Raw genomic sequence first — 12,248 nt, 5'->3', positions numbered from 1 at the left:
GAATATATTCTTGTCTACTCCTCCAAAAACTAAATAAATAAATAGGGGAGAATGAATGGGTTAGAATAAACTTCCAAATTTTATGTGCTTTTAAGAGGAAGTTTCACCTATAATTCTTATCAAATCTGTGTAAACGTTTTCTGTGTTGTGAAATTCCTGAGTAAATGAGAATTCTTGAGAGATAAAAATTGAGTAAACTTTTAAAAGTTTGATAATATTTGTTATTGTGGTAATGTTCTTCACGCATTATAAAAACTGAATTTTTTTCTGTTTTTGACTAAAAGAAATTTGATGTCTAGGAATTGTGTAACAACTAGGAATTTAGTTTGTTATGGTACTTTGGGAAGTTATTTATGTTACTTGAGGACATTTTACATCAACTTAGTTTTAATAAATTCCATTTTTAAAGGTTTATTTTTACTTTAAGGTAGAAAGGAAAGATATCTATCACCTTAAAAATTTCTAACAAATGTTCTTCATGAAAGTTTAGTGATTATTCCTTCTAACATCAGGATAAACTGTAAGCTTTTTTAGAAAGGGAAATACTTTTTACAAAGTAATGTTTTGCAAAATCTTTTTGTATGATTTTTAGAAGGCCTACTAAATTTCCATTTGCAAGCTAATTTGTTGCAATAATTTAATACTGATAACAATTATGTCTTAATCCACTGTGAATTTTCTATGTTTCATTCCTATGTATATTGTGTCCTTGAATTGGCCTTAAATGGGTGCTTTCAGAGAAACAGAGTCAATGGTTCCTGCTTCAGGTAACATAAGAAAGGGCACTGGTCTCAAGAATGTAGGTTTGAAAGTTCAATGCCCCACTCTAAGTTTTTAAGGGGTGGACGTAGAAGTGAAAAAGATAGGACAGCTAAAACATTTAGCAGATCTGGAAGTTTTTGAGATTGATCATTAAGGAGTTTTTAAACACCTCTTACAATCTTGTCACTCTTTCCCCCACTTCCTCCCCTTGAGTCAAGAGGGTATCTCTGTGTGGGGATCCCAAACAGTGCTGGGTTTCTCTATTAACCCCTTTCAGCCCAGATCAGATTAGGAAGAGAGTGTTTTACCCCCCTCTCCCAAGCCCGCAAAATTCACCTTCCCCCACCTGGCTATAGGAAGGAAGGGGAGGGGTAGCAGCTACAGCCTGGAAGTATCTTCCAGCACACAGCCATGGGGAGTAAAAGGGGATGGGTCAAGGTAAAGAAGCCAGTCTATAGGGATGAGAGTGGCCCCAGGAGACTGTTGGACCTGGTGAAAGGGTCTAGAAAGAAGAAAGATTTTTTTATTGGGTCAATTGTATTAGTTATGTTGCTGGAAGGGCAATTTCTTTTATAATCTAGAATGTTAAATTAATTGTGTCTTCAAAAAAAAAAAGGAGTCAATTTGGCTGTTGGGGCATTTTATATGATCCTGTTTTGTAACATTTCCTTTTAAATATTGTAATTCAAGGAAGTATAATATTTTCAAATTTTGTCTCTATTGAAAGGGAATTTTCAGTTGAAATTGTTTTGTTATAATTTATAAAATTTGTGAGATTGTTAACTAAGTTTTGGGGTTATTGTTTTAATATCAAAACCTAAGATTGTTGATTACTTGTGTGTGAAAAGGAGGGGCACATGGCAATTCCCCTTATTTTGTAAACTTACCAGGATCCCTGGAAACTATGGGGGGGGGGAAAGGTCATCTGCCCTAAAAAAAAAAAGTGCAGCTTCCATATGTTTGTTTGACATGTGGCATGGGAAGGGAATTTTCTTAATTGAATGGGTTGTAAGTTCAATAGAGCGGGAGGGTGTCAAAGTGTCCGTTGAAATTATAGACCAAGATATCTGTGTTTCTTTTACCATTAACATGACATAGCATAGTCTATGTCCATAAGATACCGAGATAAGAAAAGTCCCATTGTTCTGGAGAGTGTTTGGTCCCAGACATCTTGGGCTCAGTGATAACAAACAGAAAGAATGTTGGTCAGTTCTATCTGGTCCTGGAAAGGGGTGTTTTTGGTTCACTTGAAAAAAAAAAAAAGATTTAGTTCAGGTTTTTGGCCCTTATTGGGGTTCAATTGATTATACTCACCTCAAGATGTTCCCATTGTTTAAAGTAATTATGAGAGCAGTAGTATTTTTCTGTGATCAGTCTCTTACTATTACCAAAGTGAGATTAAATTCTTATTATCCAGGATTTGTGATTTTTATGGGACAGACATTTACTATTGTTTTGAGCTTTGATTACCAGGGTACTTGTCTGAGTTGCCATAAAGCCAATAGTAGAATGGCATGTGCTGCAGGCTGATAACTGATAAAGGTGGAAGTCTGTTCCTGGGAAGACTTTTGAGGACAACCTTGGACACAGCCTAGATAGGATCTTCTTGACTCTATTTCCCAATTGTGCTATTTCCTTTTTGAATCAAATGGAGCTAAGGAAGTTCTTTCCTTCTGATATGATATATGACCCTGTCCCTCTGGAACATCCCTGTGTTACCGTAATAGGATGCAAGTACATTCATGGCCACATAATAATAATATAGGGATAACATCCCCCTAAGGAGGAAATGTTTACACACAATAATAAGACAAAGCTGTAATGTGATAGATGTCTAATTAAATAGGATAGCAAATTTTGAGAAAAGCAATAGGATTAGACTGATATGATTGGCTTCCAAGATGTATCTATCATGGCCATACAAGCTTTAAGCATGTTTAGGTAGGAAGATCACAGTTTTGGATTTTTACACTAAGCCAGAGAAGCAGAGCTCCCTTTTTGAACTGCCTATGAATTAAACCGATTGTACATGAGCAAGGAACTTAATGTTAGTTAATATAGGTAATACTGGTTGTATTGATTTGTATGATTCCTGTCTAAGGTTTTCTTTGTTACCCTGATTACATGTAAATCTCTCTTTTCCAAACTAATCTATTGTGAGCTCTCTGATTGGTTCAATCTGTACCTGACTTAATGTAATTATGCAATTTTGCGAATTATGAGTAAACTTTGTTGTATTGTTTGTTTGAACCTAGTCCTGTGTGACTGGGAAAACTGAACTATCTCTATGTGCCTTTAACTAAAGACTTATGAGGGATTCTGGAATACTTAGGAATTTAGTTTCCTTAATACTACTCTGGAATTTGTTATTTAAGAACTTTTGTACCAATTTAGTGAGGTTTTATGAACAAGAGTAGAAATGCATGCAAGCTTTTTAGGGCTCATTTTGGAAATGTTCCTTAGGCAATGTGACATCTTAGGGTACTATAGAACTGGGACTTGTGTTCTGTGTGTGTTCCTATATGAGTTAAGGTTCTTTACAATTAGGTCAGGGGTTTGTGAGAATGTTATTTTGTTATTTGGGTAATATCATACTTGTTTAAAGTTGTGTTACAATTAATAATGTTAAAAGGGAAATGGCTTGTGGTTTATCTTCTCCATGTCATCAGAGAAACATGGCATGACTGAAACATTTAAGATCCTATATGCACTGTGTTAAAATGGATTCTTTCATATATCTATGTATGTATTGGGGCCTGTGGATTAATGTAAGGTATGCATATTGTTGTTTGCTCTTGTTTACTATTTAGTGGGGGGTTGGCAGTATGGGTCCGGCTCTTATGGCAGTCCTCTTCCTTGGATGATTCCTTTGCCAAAAACTAAAAGGGGGAGTAGGAACTCAGGGCAGATGGCACTAATTCTTCCTTAACCAAGTTCCTGCAGGGACTCCAGAAAGAAAACACAGAGGCCACTACTGATCATACTTCTCTTGTGTTTGTTTGGTCCATGTTTACTAAATATTCTTGCCAGATTCCTTTCTTCTAGGGTCGGAGCCATCAACTTCCAGATGACTGTATACCAACCCAAGGTCTCTAGTCCACTGAACCTGGCATCAGCCAGGTTTTGAAGTTTGACCCCTCGAATGGGACCCAGAGAGGCAGGGACAGCTCTACGCCCCTTGCCAGCAGGAAGCAGTTTCAGAAGCAGAGACCTCCGCCCCTTTTCACCAAAAGAATTTGGTTCCTATTTGTTTGAGGGGGGGATGATGGGGGCGGGGCCCAAACCAAGATCTTCGCTCTTTGCCTCAAAGGGAATCTGACTCACAGGCCCCAGACCCTCATCTCCCTTTGAAAGCCTTAGCCTTACCTTTTAATCTTATTCAGATCTGGCTCCCTTTTGTCTATAGGCCCCAGAAAGGCCTTCCTTTATCTCCTTTTGAAAGTCCTAGCCCCACCTTGATTTTGTGCAGATGCCTTTCAAACTTCTGCCTTCCTGTTCCCTCCATTATCTATTCCCACTGTCTATTCAATCTCCCTTGACCCCCCCTGCATTTCCCTATTTTCCACTACCCCTCCCTGTTTCACATGCCCCCACCTACTTGCCCATCCCCCCTTTTCCTTGGTTCTCCTTCCCTTTTCCTCTGGCTCCTAGTAGGACCCCTCAGGCAGATCCTCCTCACCCCTCGATTATGAGACTGCTCCGAGCCATCCATAGCGTTGTCAACTCCACCCGGCCTGACCTAGGACCTAGCTGCTGGCTGTGTATGGATGCACAACCCCCACACTATGTGGGAGTGGCAGTTAATGGTTCTGGTTCCCATAGCCCAGACTCGGAAAATTGTCGGTGGGAACAACCTAAGTTGACCGTGGGGGATGTCCAAGGAAAAGGTACCTGTCTTACCTCATCCACCACATCCCTGAAAACTTCTCCTTACTCTCCTGTCTGTAATAGTACTGTGGTTGTTCCCCAATCCTCCTCCTCTTTTTATTCAGGGCCATCCGGCACTTGGTGGGCCTGTCTGGATGGGATCACACAGTGTGTCTCCGCTGCAGTGTTCCTAAAAGAATCTGAGCCTCTATGTATATTAGTCTCCATTATCCCCAGGGTCTCCCTTCTTCAGGGCCCGGAGGGTTGGGAGTACTTCAGTCATGAGGGCAGTGTGTCCTACTGAAGCAAGCGAGCTGTTCCCCTCCTCATCCCTATCCTCAGTGGGGTTGGGGTTAGTGGGATCACCTGCTGTGGGTACCGCTGCCCTAGTCCGAGGAGAGGCCAGTTACCAGGAACTTAGTGCTCAGGTCGATAGACCTCAGTCAGTCATCTGGAGCACTCTATATCCCAACTGGAGAGACAGGTCAACTCCTTGGCGAGATGGTTCTGCAGAACCGGAGTTTGGCTTATTGTTTCTCAGGCAAGGTGGCCTTTGTGCTGCCCTAGGGGAGGCCTGCTGTTTCTATGCCAATAATCAGGTGTGTTCAGGAGAGCCTTTCCCTAGTACGGAAAAATATTGCAGACAGGCAGAGGGAACGGAAGGGAACGAAAATTGGTACCACAGCCTGTTTCGGACTTCCCCATGGTTAACCATTCTTATTTCTGCCTTAGCCGGGTCTTTGCTCCTCCTTACTATAGCCCTAATTCTTGGTCCTTGTCTAGTTAATCGCTCCTTGACTTTGTTAGATCCTGTATTAATTTAGTTAAGTTACTGTTGGTTAAAGGTCCCCGTTATCAGACCCTGGTGTCTGCCTTCTTTGCACCCTTATAATGAGGCAGCCCCAACCACGTAAAGGGTTTGACGTGGTACACAAAAGAAGTGGGGAATGTAATGCAGAACATTATTTTACCATTTGGGTAGTAGAACCCTTTAGGCCATGGAAAACTCCAAATTCCTTAGCAAGACCCTTATCTGGCTGCTCAGGCCACAGCCCTCAGATCATGTCTCTGGAAACCTCCAAATTCCTTAGCAAGATCCTTATCTGGCTGCTCAGGCCACAGCCCTCAGATCATATCTCTGGAAGCCTCCATTGTGAGAAAGTTTGCAGAGCATTATCATATCTACACAGAGGGAGAAGGGTGTCCTTGACCAGCCCCCCCCCAAAAAAAACCTCTTCCTTTGCCAGACTTCAAAGATGCATCCCCCTCCCTGTCCTGTATACTCCCTATATAAACCCTAGCTCAACCCCTGATGGGGGCTGCTTGATTTGGATGTGAATATCCCTGGCAGCCGCGCGCTAATAAAGTCCACAATTTAAAATTAGCTTGGGTCCTCAACTCGCTCATTTCTCGGTATAACAGTAGCACTCTGCCTGGCACATAGTGAGCTTAATAAATCCTGGTTTTCTTCCTTCATTATGAAACATGGAGACTTAAAAGAACTTTGAAAATAAAATTAGTTCATCCTTCCCATCTGTAACCAAGTGTTCATTAAAACAATTGCATACCAAAAAAAAAAAATGTATCCTACATTTAAAGACATCTGTCTTCCTTCAAAGAAATGTCCCATGGCAATCTCTTCCTACATTTAATAACCCTCACTCTCTAAAATGCCTTTTTTCCATGTAACCTGGTGGCTAGACTGCCAGGCCTGGAGTCAGTAAGACTCCTCTTACCTGAGTTCAAATCCAGCCTTAGTCTAGCTGTTTGACCCTGAGCAAGTCACTTAACCCTGTTTACCTCAGTTTCCTCATCTGTAAAATGAGCTGGAGAAGGAAATGGCAATCCACTCCTGTATCTTTGCCAAGAAAACCTCAAAGAAAGTCAAAAAGAGTTGGACCCAACTGAAAAAAAAAAACTAAACTAAACATCCACCCATATCCTTTATTGCTGCAGGTCAAGCTTCCTTCCCTTTTGGTTGCCAGACAATTAAGAGCCCCGCCTCCACACAAGCTCAGGAACACATCCTTTTTGTCATAAGCTAAGTAATTACCATTCGACAGGGCATTAAAATAGAGAAATAAAAGTTCCAAACAGATGTTAATAGCGGGGGGGAGTAAGCAGAGAATCTGGAGGCATGAGTTCTTCCCCTGTTTACTCACCTCCAAAGGAAGGATAATCCAACTGGTGTTACCTACCACAGGGCTGTGGTGAAGCTTCCCTGAGATAATGGGTATGCAAGTGCTTTGAAAAGTTAAAAGCACTATACAAGTCCGAGGTATTATTATCATTATTACTAATGCCATGCTTTCCTTTGTTGTGTGAAGCATCTCATTTACACAGATACACAACCACATCAAATTGATATTTTCATTTCCCGGCAAAGGCCTTTAGTTCATTATAATACATAGCCTGTCTTAAGACACAGTGGATAATGCTCCAAATGTTTATCTTTCAATTATTCCACTGTGGCAATCCAAAGGCCAGGTTTCCTTGTGACATCTCTGAAATTGACCTTAGTGCTGACCCAAATATAACCCACTAATTACCCTCTGTGTACCATCCAGTCACTGATTAGTTGTATTCAGTATTCATTTGAAACTGTGATTCGGCTCTGGAAGCCTTCCTTATAGCGTGTAATTCCCAGCGGAAAAAAAAAAATTGCTGTGACCTATACAGTGGGGAAAAAAGAAAACACAGCTACACTTTCCAAAAGCAGAACAAAGCAACGAAATAACATACCTTTCACAAGGGACTGGGTGTTATCTGAAACCCTATAATCCACATCCCATTCTGTTGCTTCAATAGGTTGGATGATTTCAGGAGGCGGGTCAGAGATCTAATCAATTTTGAAACAGCATCTGCAAAAATAGATTACATTTATCTGAAGGGCAACCCAGTCGTGGAGCAACATGAAGGTGAGTAAATAAATACATAGGCAGAGGACCTGTGGATCCCATGGGTTGAACCTAAGCACCAGATTTACTTTCAATTTTCTGTTCACTCATTATCTAAGGCATCTTTTGAGTGTCAAACTGCATAGCACTGAGTACTTAATATAACATAGTCTTAGACCTCCTAAAGCCTCCAGTATAATTGGTTTCCATTCTTATCATTTCACTGGAGTTCTTCTCTATAAATTCTTCACTAATCTCCTCTTAATGAATCCAATAAGATCATCAGATCACAAAATCACAAACTTAAAGCTAGAAGGGACCCCAAAAGCCAGCTTTTCCAACCCTATCACTTTATGGACGAGGAAAAGGAGGCCTAGGGAGGGTGAATGATGTGCCAGGGTCATACAAGTGTGCCTCATTGGCCTCAAGCTCTCTACTACAGGCATTATAAACCAAGTCTCCTGCCTTCTTAACTATATGTATCTCCCAGTGTTTGTAGAATGCAACAGGTTCTGAACCAAGTTTTATTAACAACTAGCTGTGCATGAATCTGAGCAAATACCCAGCCTTTCTGGGCCTTAGTTTCCTCAACTATAAAACAAGAGGGTTAAACTCTATGATATCAAAGAGCCTTTCAGCTCTAATATTCTATGATTCTCTTCCATCCTCCATAGTCATTCCTTTGGGGCACTCTTTTATTTCCATAATTTCAATCACAACATCTAGCATATGGTGTTCAACACGATAGCACTAATTTTCCTTTTCCCCATAATGATGCCTTTATAGTTACCTACAAAGTCATCTTCACTTTATGACTGTTGTACCTGTCACTCACTGGCCCCAACTCCTCCAAACCAGGGCCCTATCTCAGCCTCGCCATTATTTTCTAGGAAGCAGTAGCTCCATTCTCCTGGCTGCCAAGCTCAAACACTTTGATATTTCCCTTTGTGCCCACATCTATTTAATCACCTTGGCTTAATATTCCTTGTCCTAATTTCTCAGATTTACTATTCTCCATTTTCACTGTGGTGGACTTGGTACGAATGCAAATTGTTATCATTTCCTAAATTCATACGACAGCAGTTTACAAAAACAGATGTGATTCTGTCAGTAGAGTGAGCTCCCAGTGAGGAGCTTCCTGCATCAACATAGAATAGTACTTTCTTTGAACTGTATCATCAGAGTTGCCTAAAGTGCTACGAATCTGAGTGGCTTGCCCAGAATACCGCAACCAGCATATCCCAGTGGTAGTTCTTGAACTCAGGTCTTCCTGGCTCTGAGGCCAGCTCTCTGTCCACTATGCCAGAAGTTATCAAAGTGTGGTCCAAGGACCCTTTGGGTCTCCAAGACTCTTTCAGGGAGTCCTTGAGGACATAATAATAATAGGTATTATTTGCCTATTAAAATACCCTTCCCTTTTCCAACTACGTATCTATATGAGGCCAGATTTTTTTCACATATTTCAACTGAAACAACACACATATCACAACAGATTTTGAATGCAAAAACAGATATGAGAATTAAGCTGTGTCCTATGAAACCAGACATTAAAGAAATGTGCAAAAATATATGAAACAATGCCATTCTTCTCACTATTTTTAAAATATAGGGGTTTTTTAATTAAAAATGTTATTTAGCTTAACATGTAATAGGTGTATTATTTTAAATTAATTAATAAATATGATAAATTGTATGACTAACCTTCTGATGATGAGCTTCTCCAACCTTAACCAGGTGGTACTTTCAAACAAAACACACACACACACACACACACACACACATCTCTATGACTAGACCTTTACTAGCATCCTAATCTTCTGTCTCCAAATCCAGCATCCTTTCCATTCTACCATGCTAGGTGTCTTTGATGATGTCTCTCCCATACTTAAAAACTTTCAATGACTTAAGGACAAAGGTCAATATTTTTAGTCTGTCAAGACCTTCTATACCACCTTTAGACTAGGCTACTGCCCCATTCAAACCCATTAGCTCAGCCCTGCTTGTCAATTAACTTTTGGCTAAATCTGTCATGCATTTTCAGGTCTCTGGGCCTTTGACCATTTTCCCCGGTCTTAAATGCTCACTGCCACTTTATACTTATTGAAACCCCTAATCTACTATAAAGGCAGTCAGGGGCAGGACTTGACTCTTAAGTCTTCCTGACTCTCAGGCCAGCTCTCTATCAACTATCAACTATGCTGCCTCATCACATTATTATCTACATTAAATTATAACCAAGTATGAATATATAACCTAGAAAACCGAGAACTACTTATAGAACAAGCCCTGTGGGGTCAAAAATTGTCCAACCTACAATAAAAGAAACTGAGACAGAGCTCTGAGACAGTGGCATTTTATTAAAAGATCTCTGGCCCCCTCTAATGAACTGGACCTCAGATCTTCCTCATGCTCCAAGATGCTCCCTTCCTTCAGCACCTTCGGTTTATGGTGCTTGATACCCAGATGATACAAAAGAGGCACAGAAAAATATAAAGCTCATTGGTTGATAGGTCTTGCCCTTGATCCCCTAGGAGAGTCTACACAAAATACAGAATCCTGTTGGTTGGCAAATAAGCTGATAAGCAGATCTTGACAGACCTATCTCGATCTTTCAGGGGATCCTACCAAGCCTATGAGCAGAACCATGAGTGGGGCTGTTAAACAAATGTCAAAACATCTACATGGGCTAATGGGCAAGTACACAGGCAGAGAACAGGCCAACAAACAGGACCACTTGTTGATCAAGTGCTCATGACCACCTGGACAATAAAGGGATGATGAGGGATGAAGGGCCACAAAAATAGCTGGGGGACTTTCCATGGCATCTGCCTTGCTGGCCTTGGTCACCATAACAAGGAAAAACAAGGATGGAGGTCCTCTAGTTAACTCCTTACAATTAAGCAAATGAATTTATAATCTGCAATTCACAGTTCTGGGGCCTATTATACAGAATTTATAATCACTATCCTTATGGAATTGTAGCAAACTGATTAATACTGATTGGAATAAAATAGGGGTCCAATTAATCACCTATCACACCCTATTTGATACATTCTCATGCCTGCTCCTATGTATAAAGCAACAAATCTCAGTCATTATTTATTGCCCACTAGAAAATCTCTTTCCTTCTATCCTCCCTTCTATCAACAGTATCATGGTCCCTAGGTCTGTCCCTAGCCTCTCAGTCCTTGAGATCTATATCACTTCTGATGAGCTCAGATGATCCTTCCTTCTTCTATTACTCGTAGCCAATTCTCACAGCTCTTCTCAATGCCAGTGTCAATCTTGGGTCATCTGCCCAAGAGGCAATCTGCTCATTCCAATATATTAGGCCAATAGTGTACCACTGCAATGCCCTCATCAGACTCAGAATATTCCAATACTTAGCAATATTCCAATACTTAAGGTGTGATTTACTGACTTTTTATGACTGTATCTCCCTAGTTGGGTCATAAACTCCCAGAAGACTGGTTCTTTCCCTTATAACTCTTTGAATGTCCCACAGCACCTATCACAATGCCTTTCATATAGTCATACTAAATAAATATTAATTCTTGATTATTCTGAGAAGACAGTTTCACATAGTACATACTGCTCTGACCTTGAATTGAAGAGCAATGGGTTCAAATCCTGTCTTAGACACTTAATAACTGTGCTCAAGGGCAACTAACTCTTCTCTAAAATAGGGTAATAATATTTGCCCTAACCATCAGACAAAGTTATTGTGAGTATAGCAACGGGAACCCCTCTTCCCCCATCCCCAATATGTGGACCTTCACAAAAAAAGCTACTCCAAATTCAAGGTAGTTGCATCTGTGCCTGTAAAATCACAGTCAATGAGCTCCCACCAATGTGTTTATTCTGCTAGACACCCAGGGGACATGACTAATTCAAATGAAAGGCATTTCATGAAATAACATAGTAAGAAAAATGGTAATAGAATAGCTGGCCCTCTTCCCCTCCACCCCCCTTCCTCTCAATAAACCTGATATGTACACTTCTATAAATATACACCATCTACGGGAAAAGTGGAAATGCATAACCATCATGCATGGGATATATATGTAGGGAACACATGAAATAGAGTGTACTCCTGGAAAAACAACTCATGCCTCTGACAATGCAGGCCCCTAGTGTCTCTTGTTGATGTTATTATGTTACTCTTTTCTGAATCTACCTCCCTGGCTGTCACATTTCTGTTTTCTTCTACTCCCCATCCCTCTCTAAGGCCACCTAACTAGGTTTCACCTGAAGTCCTCAAAGTTAAGTTCCATCTCTTTCCCACAATGGGAAGAGAGAGCTTTGCCATCTTTCTTTTAGCTTGGATCCCAGAGGTTAAGCTTCAGCTTCTTGTTTTTTTAAGAAAGGCAGAGCCTTGGCATACCCAATCATTAGACTGATGAAAAGCAGTTTTCTCTCTGTAAGGAGCTTCTATAAGGAGTTGTAGCCTCCAAAGACCAAGTTTTTTTGGAACCTAAAATGGTCAGTCAGATAGAGCCAATAGGAATTTATTTCATCTTTTAAACTGCGTTACTTCTGTTGGCAGGATCCACATTCTTGTCCCAGGCCACTATTTGACTGAATTTGAAGATTGGAAGGTCTTTATAATTCCTGCTTAGCCTTTAATAGAGATTCTATGTGCTCCCCTCCCCCCAACACAATTTCTGGGACTGTGCTTTTAAAAAACATAGGAACTGTTTTGAAGCTGAACAGAGGAGCCCA

Source organism: Phascolarctos cinereus, unplaced genomic scaffold (assembly GCF_003287225.1).
Source record: "Phascolarctos cinereus isolate Bilbo 61053 unplaced genomic scaffold, phaCin_HiC Scaffold_3;HRSCAF=262, whole genome shotgun sequence".
Classification (NCBI taxonomy): domain Eukaryota; kingdom Metazoa; phylum Chordata; class Mammalia; order Diprotodontia; family Phascolarctidae; genus Phascolarctos; species Phascolarctos cinereus.
The sequence above is the reverse complement of the archived record's forward strand: the minus strand, read 5'-3'. Positions refer to the sequence as shown.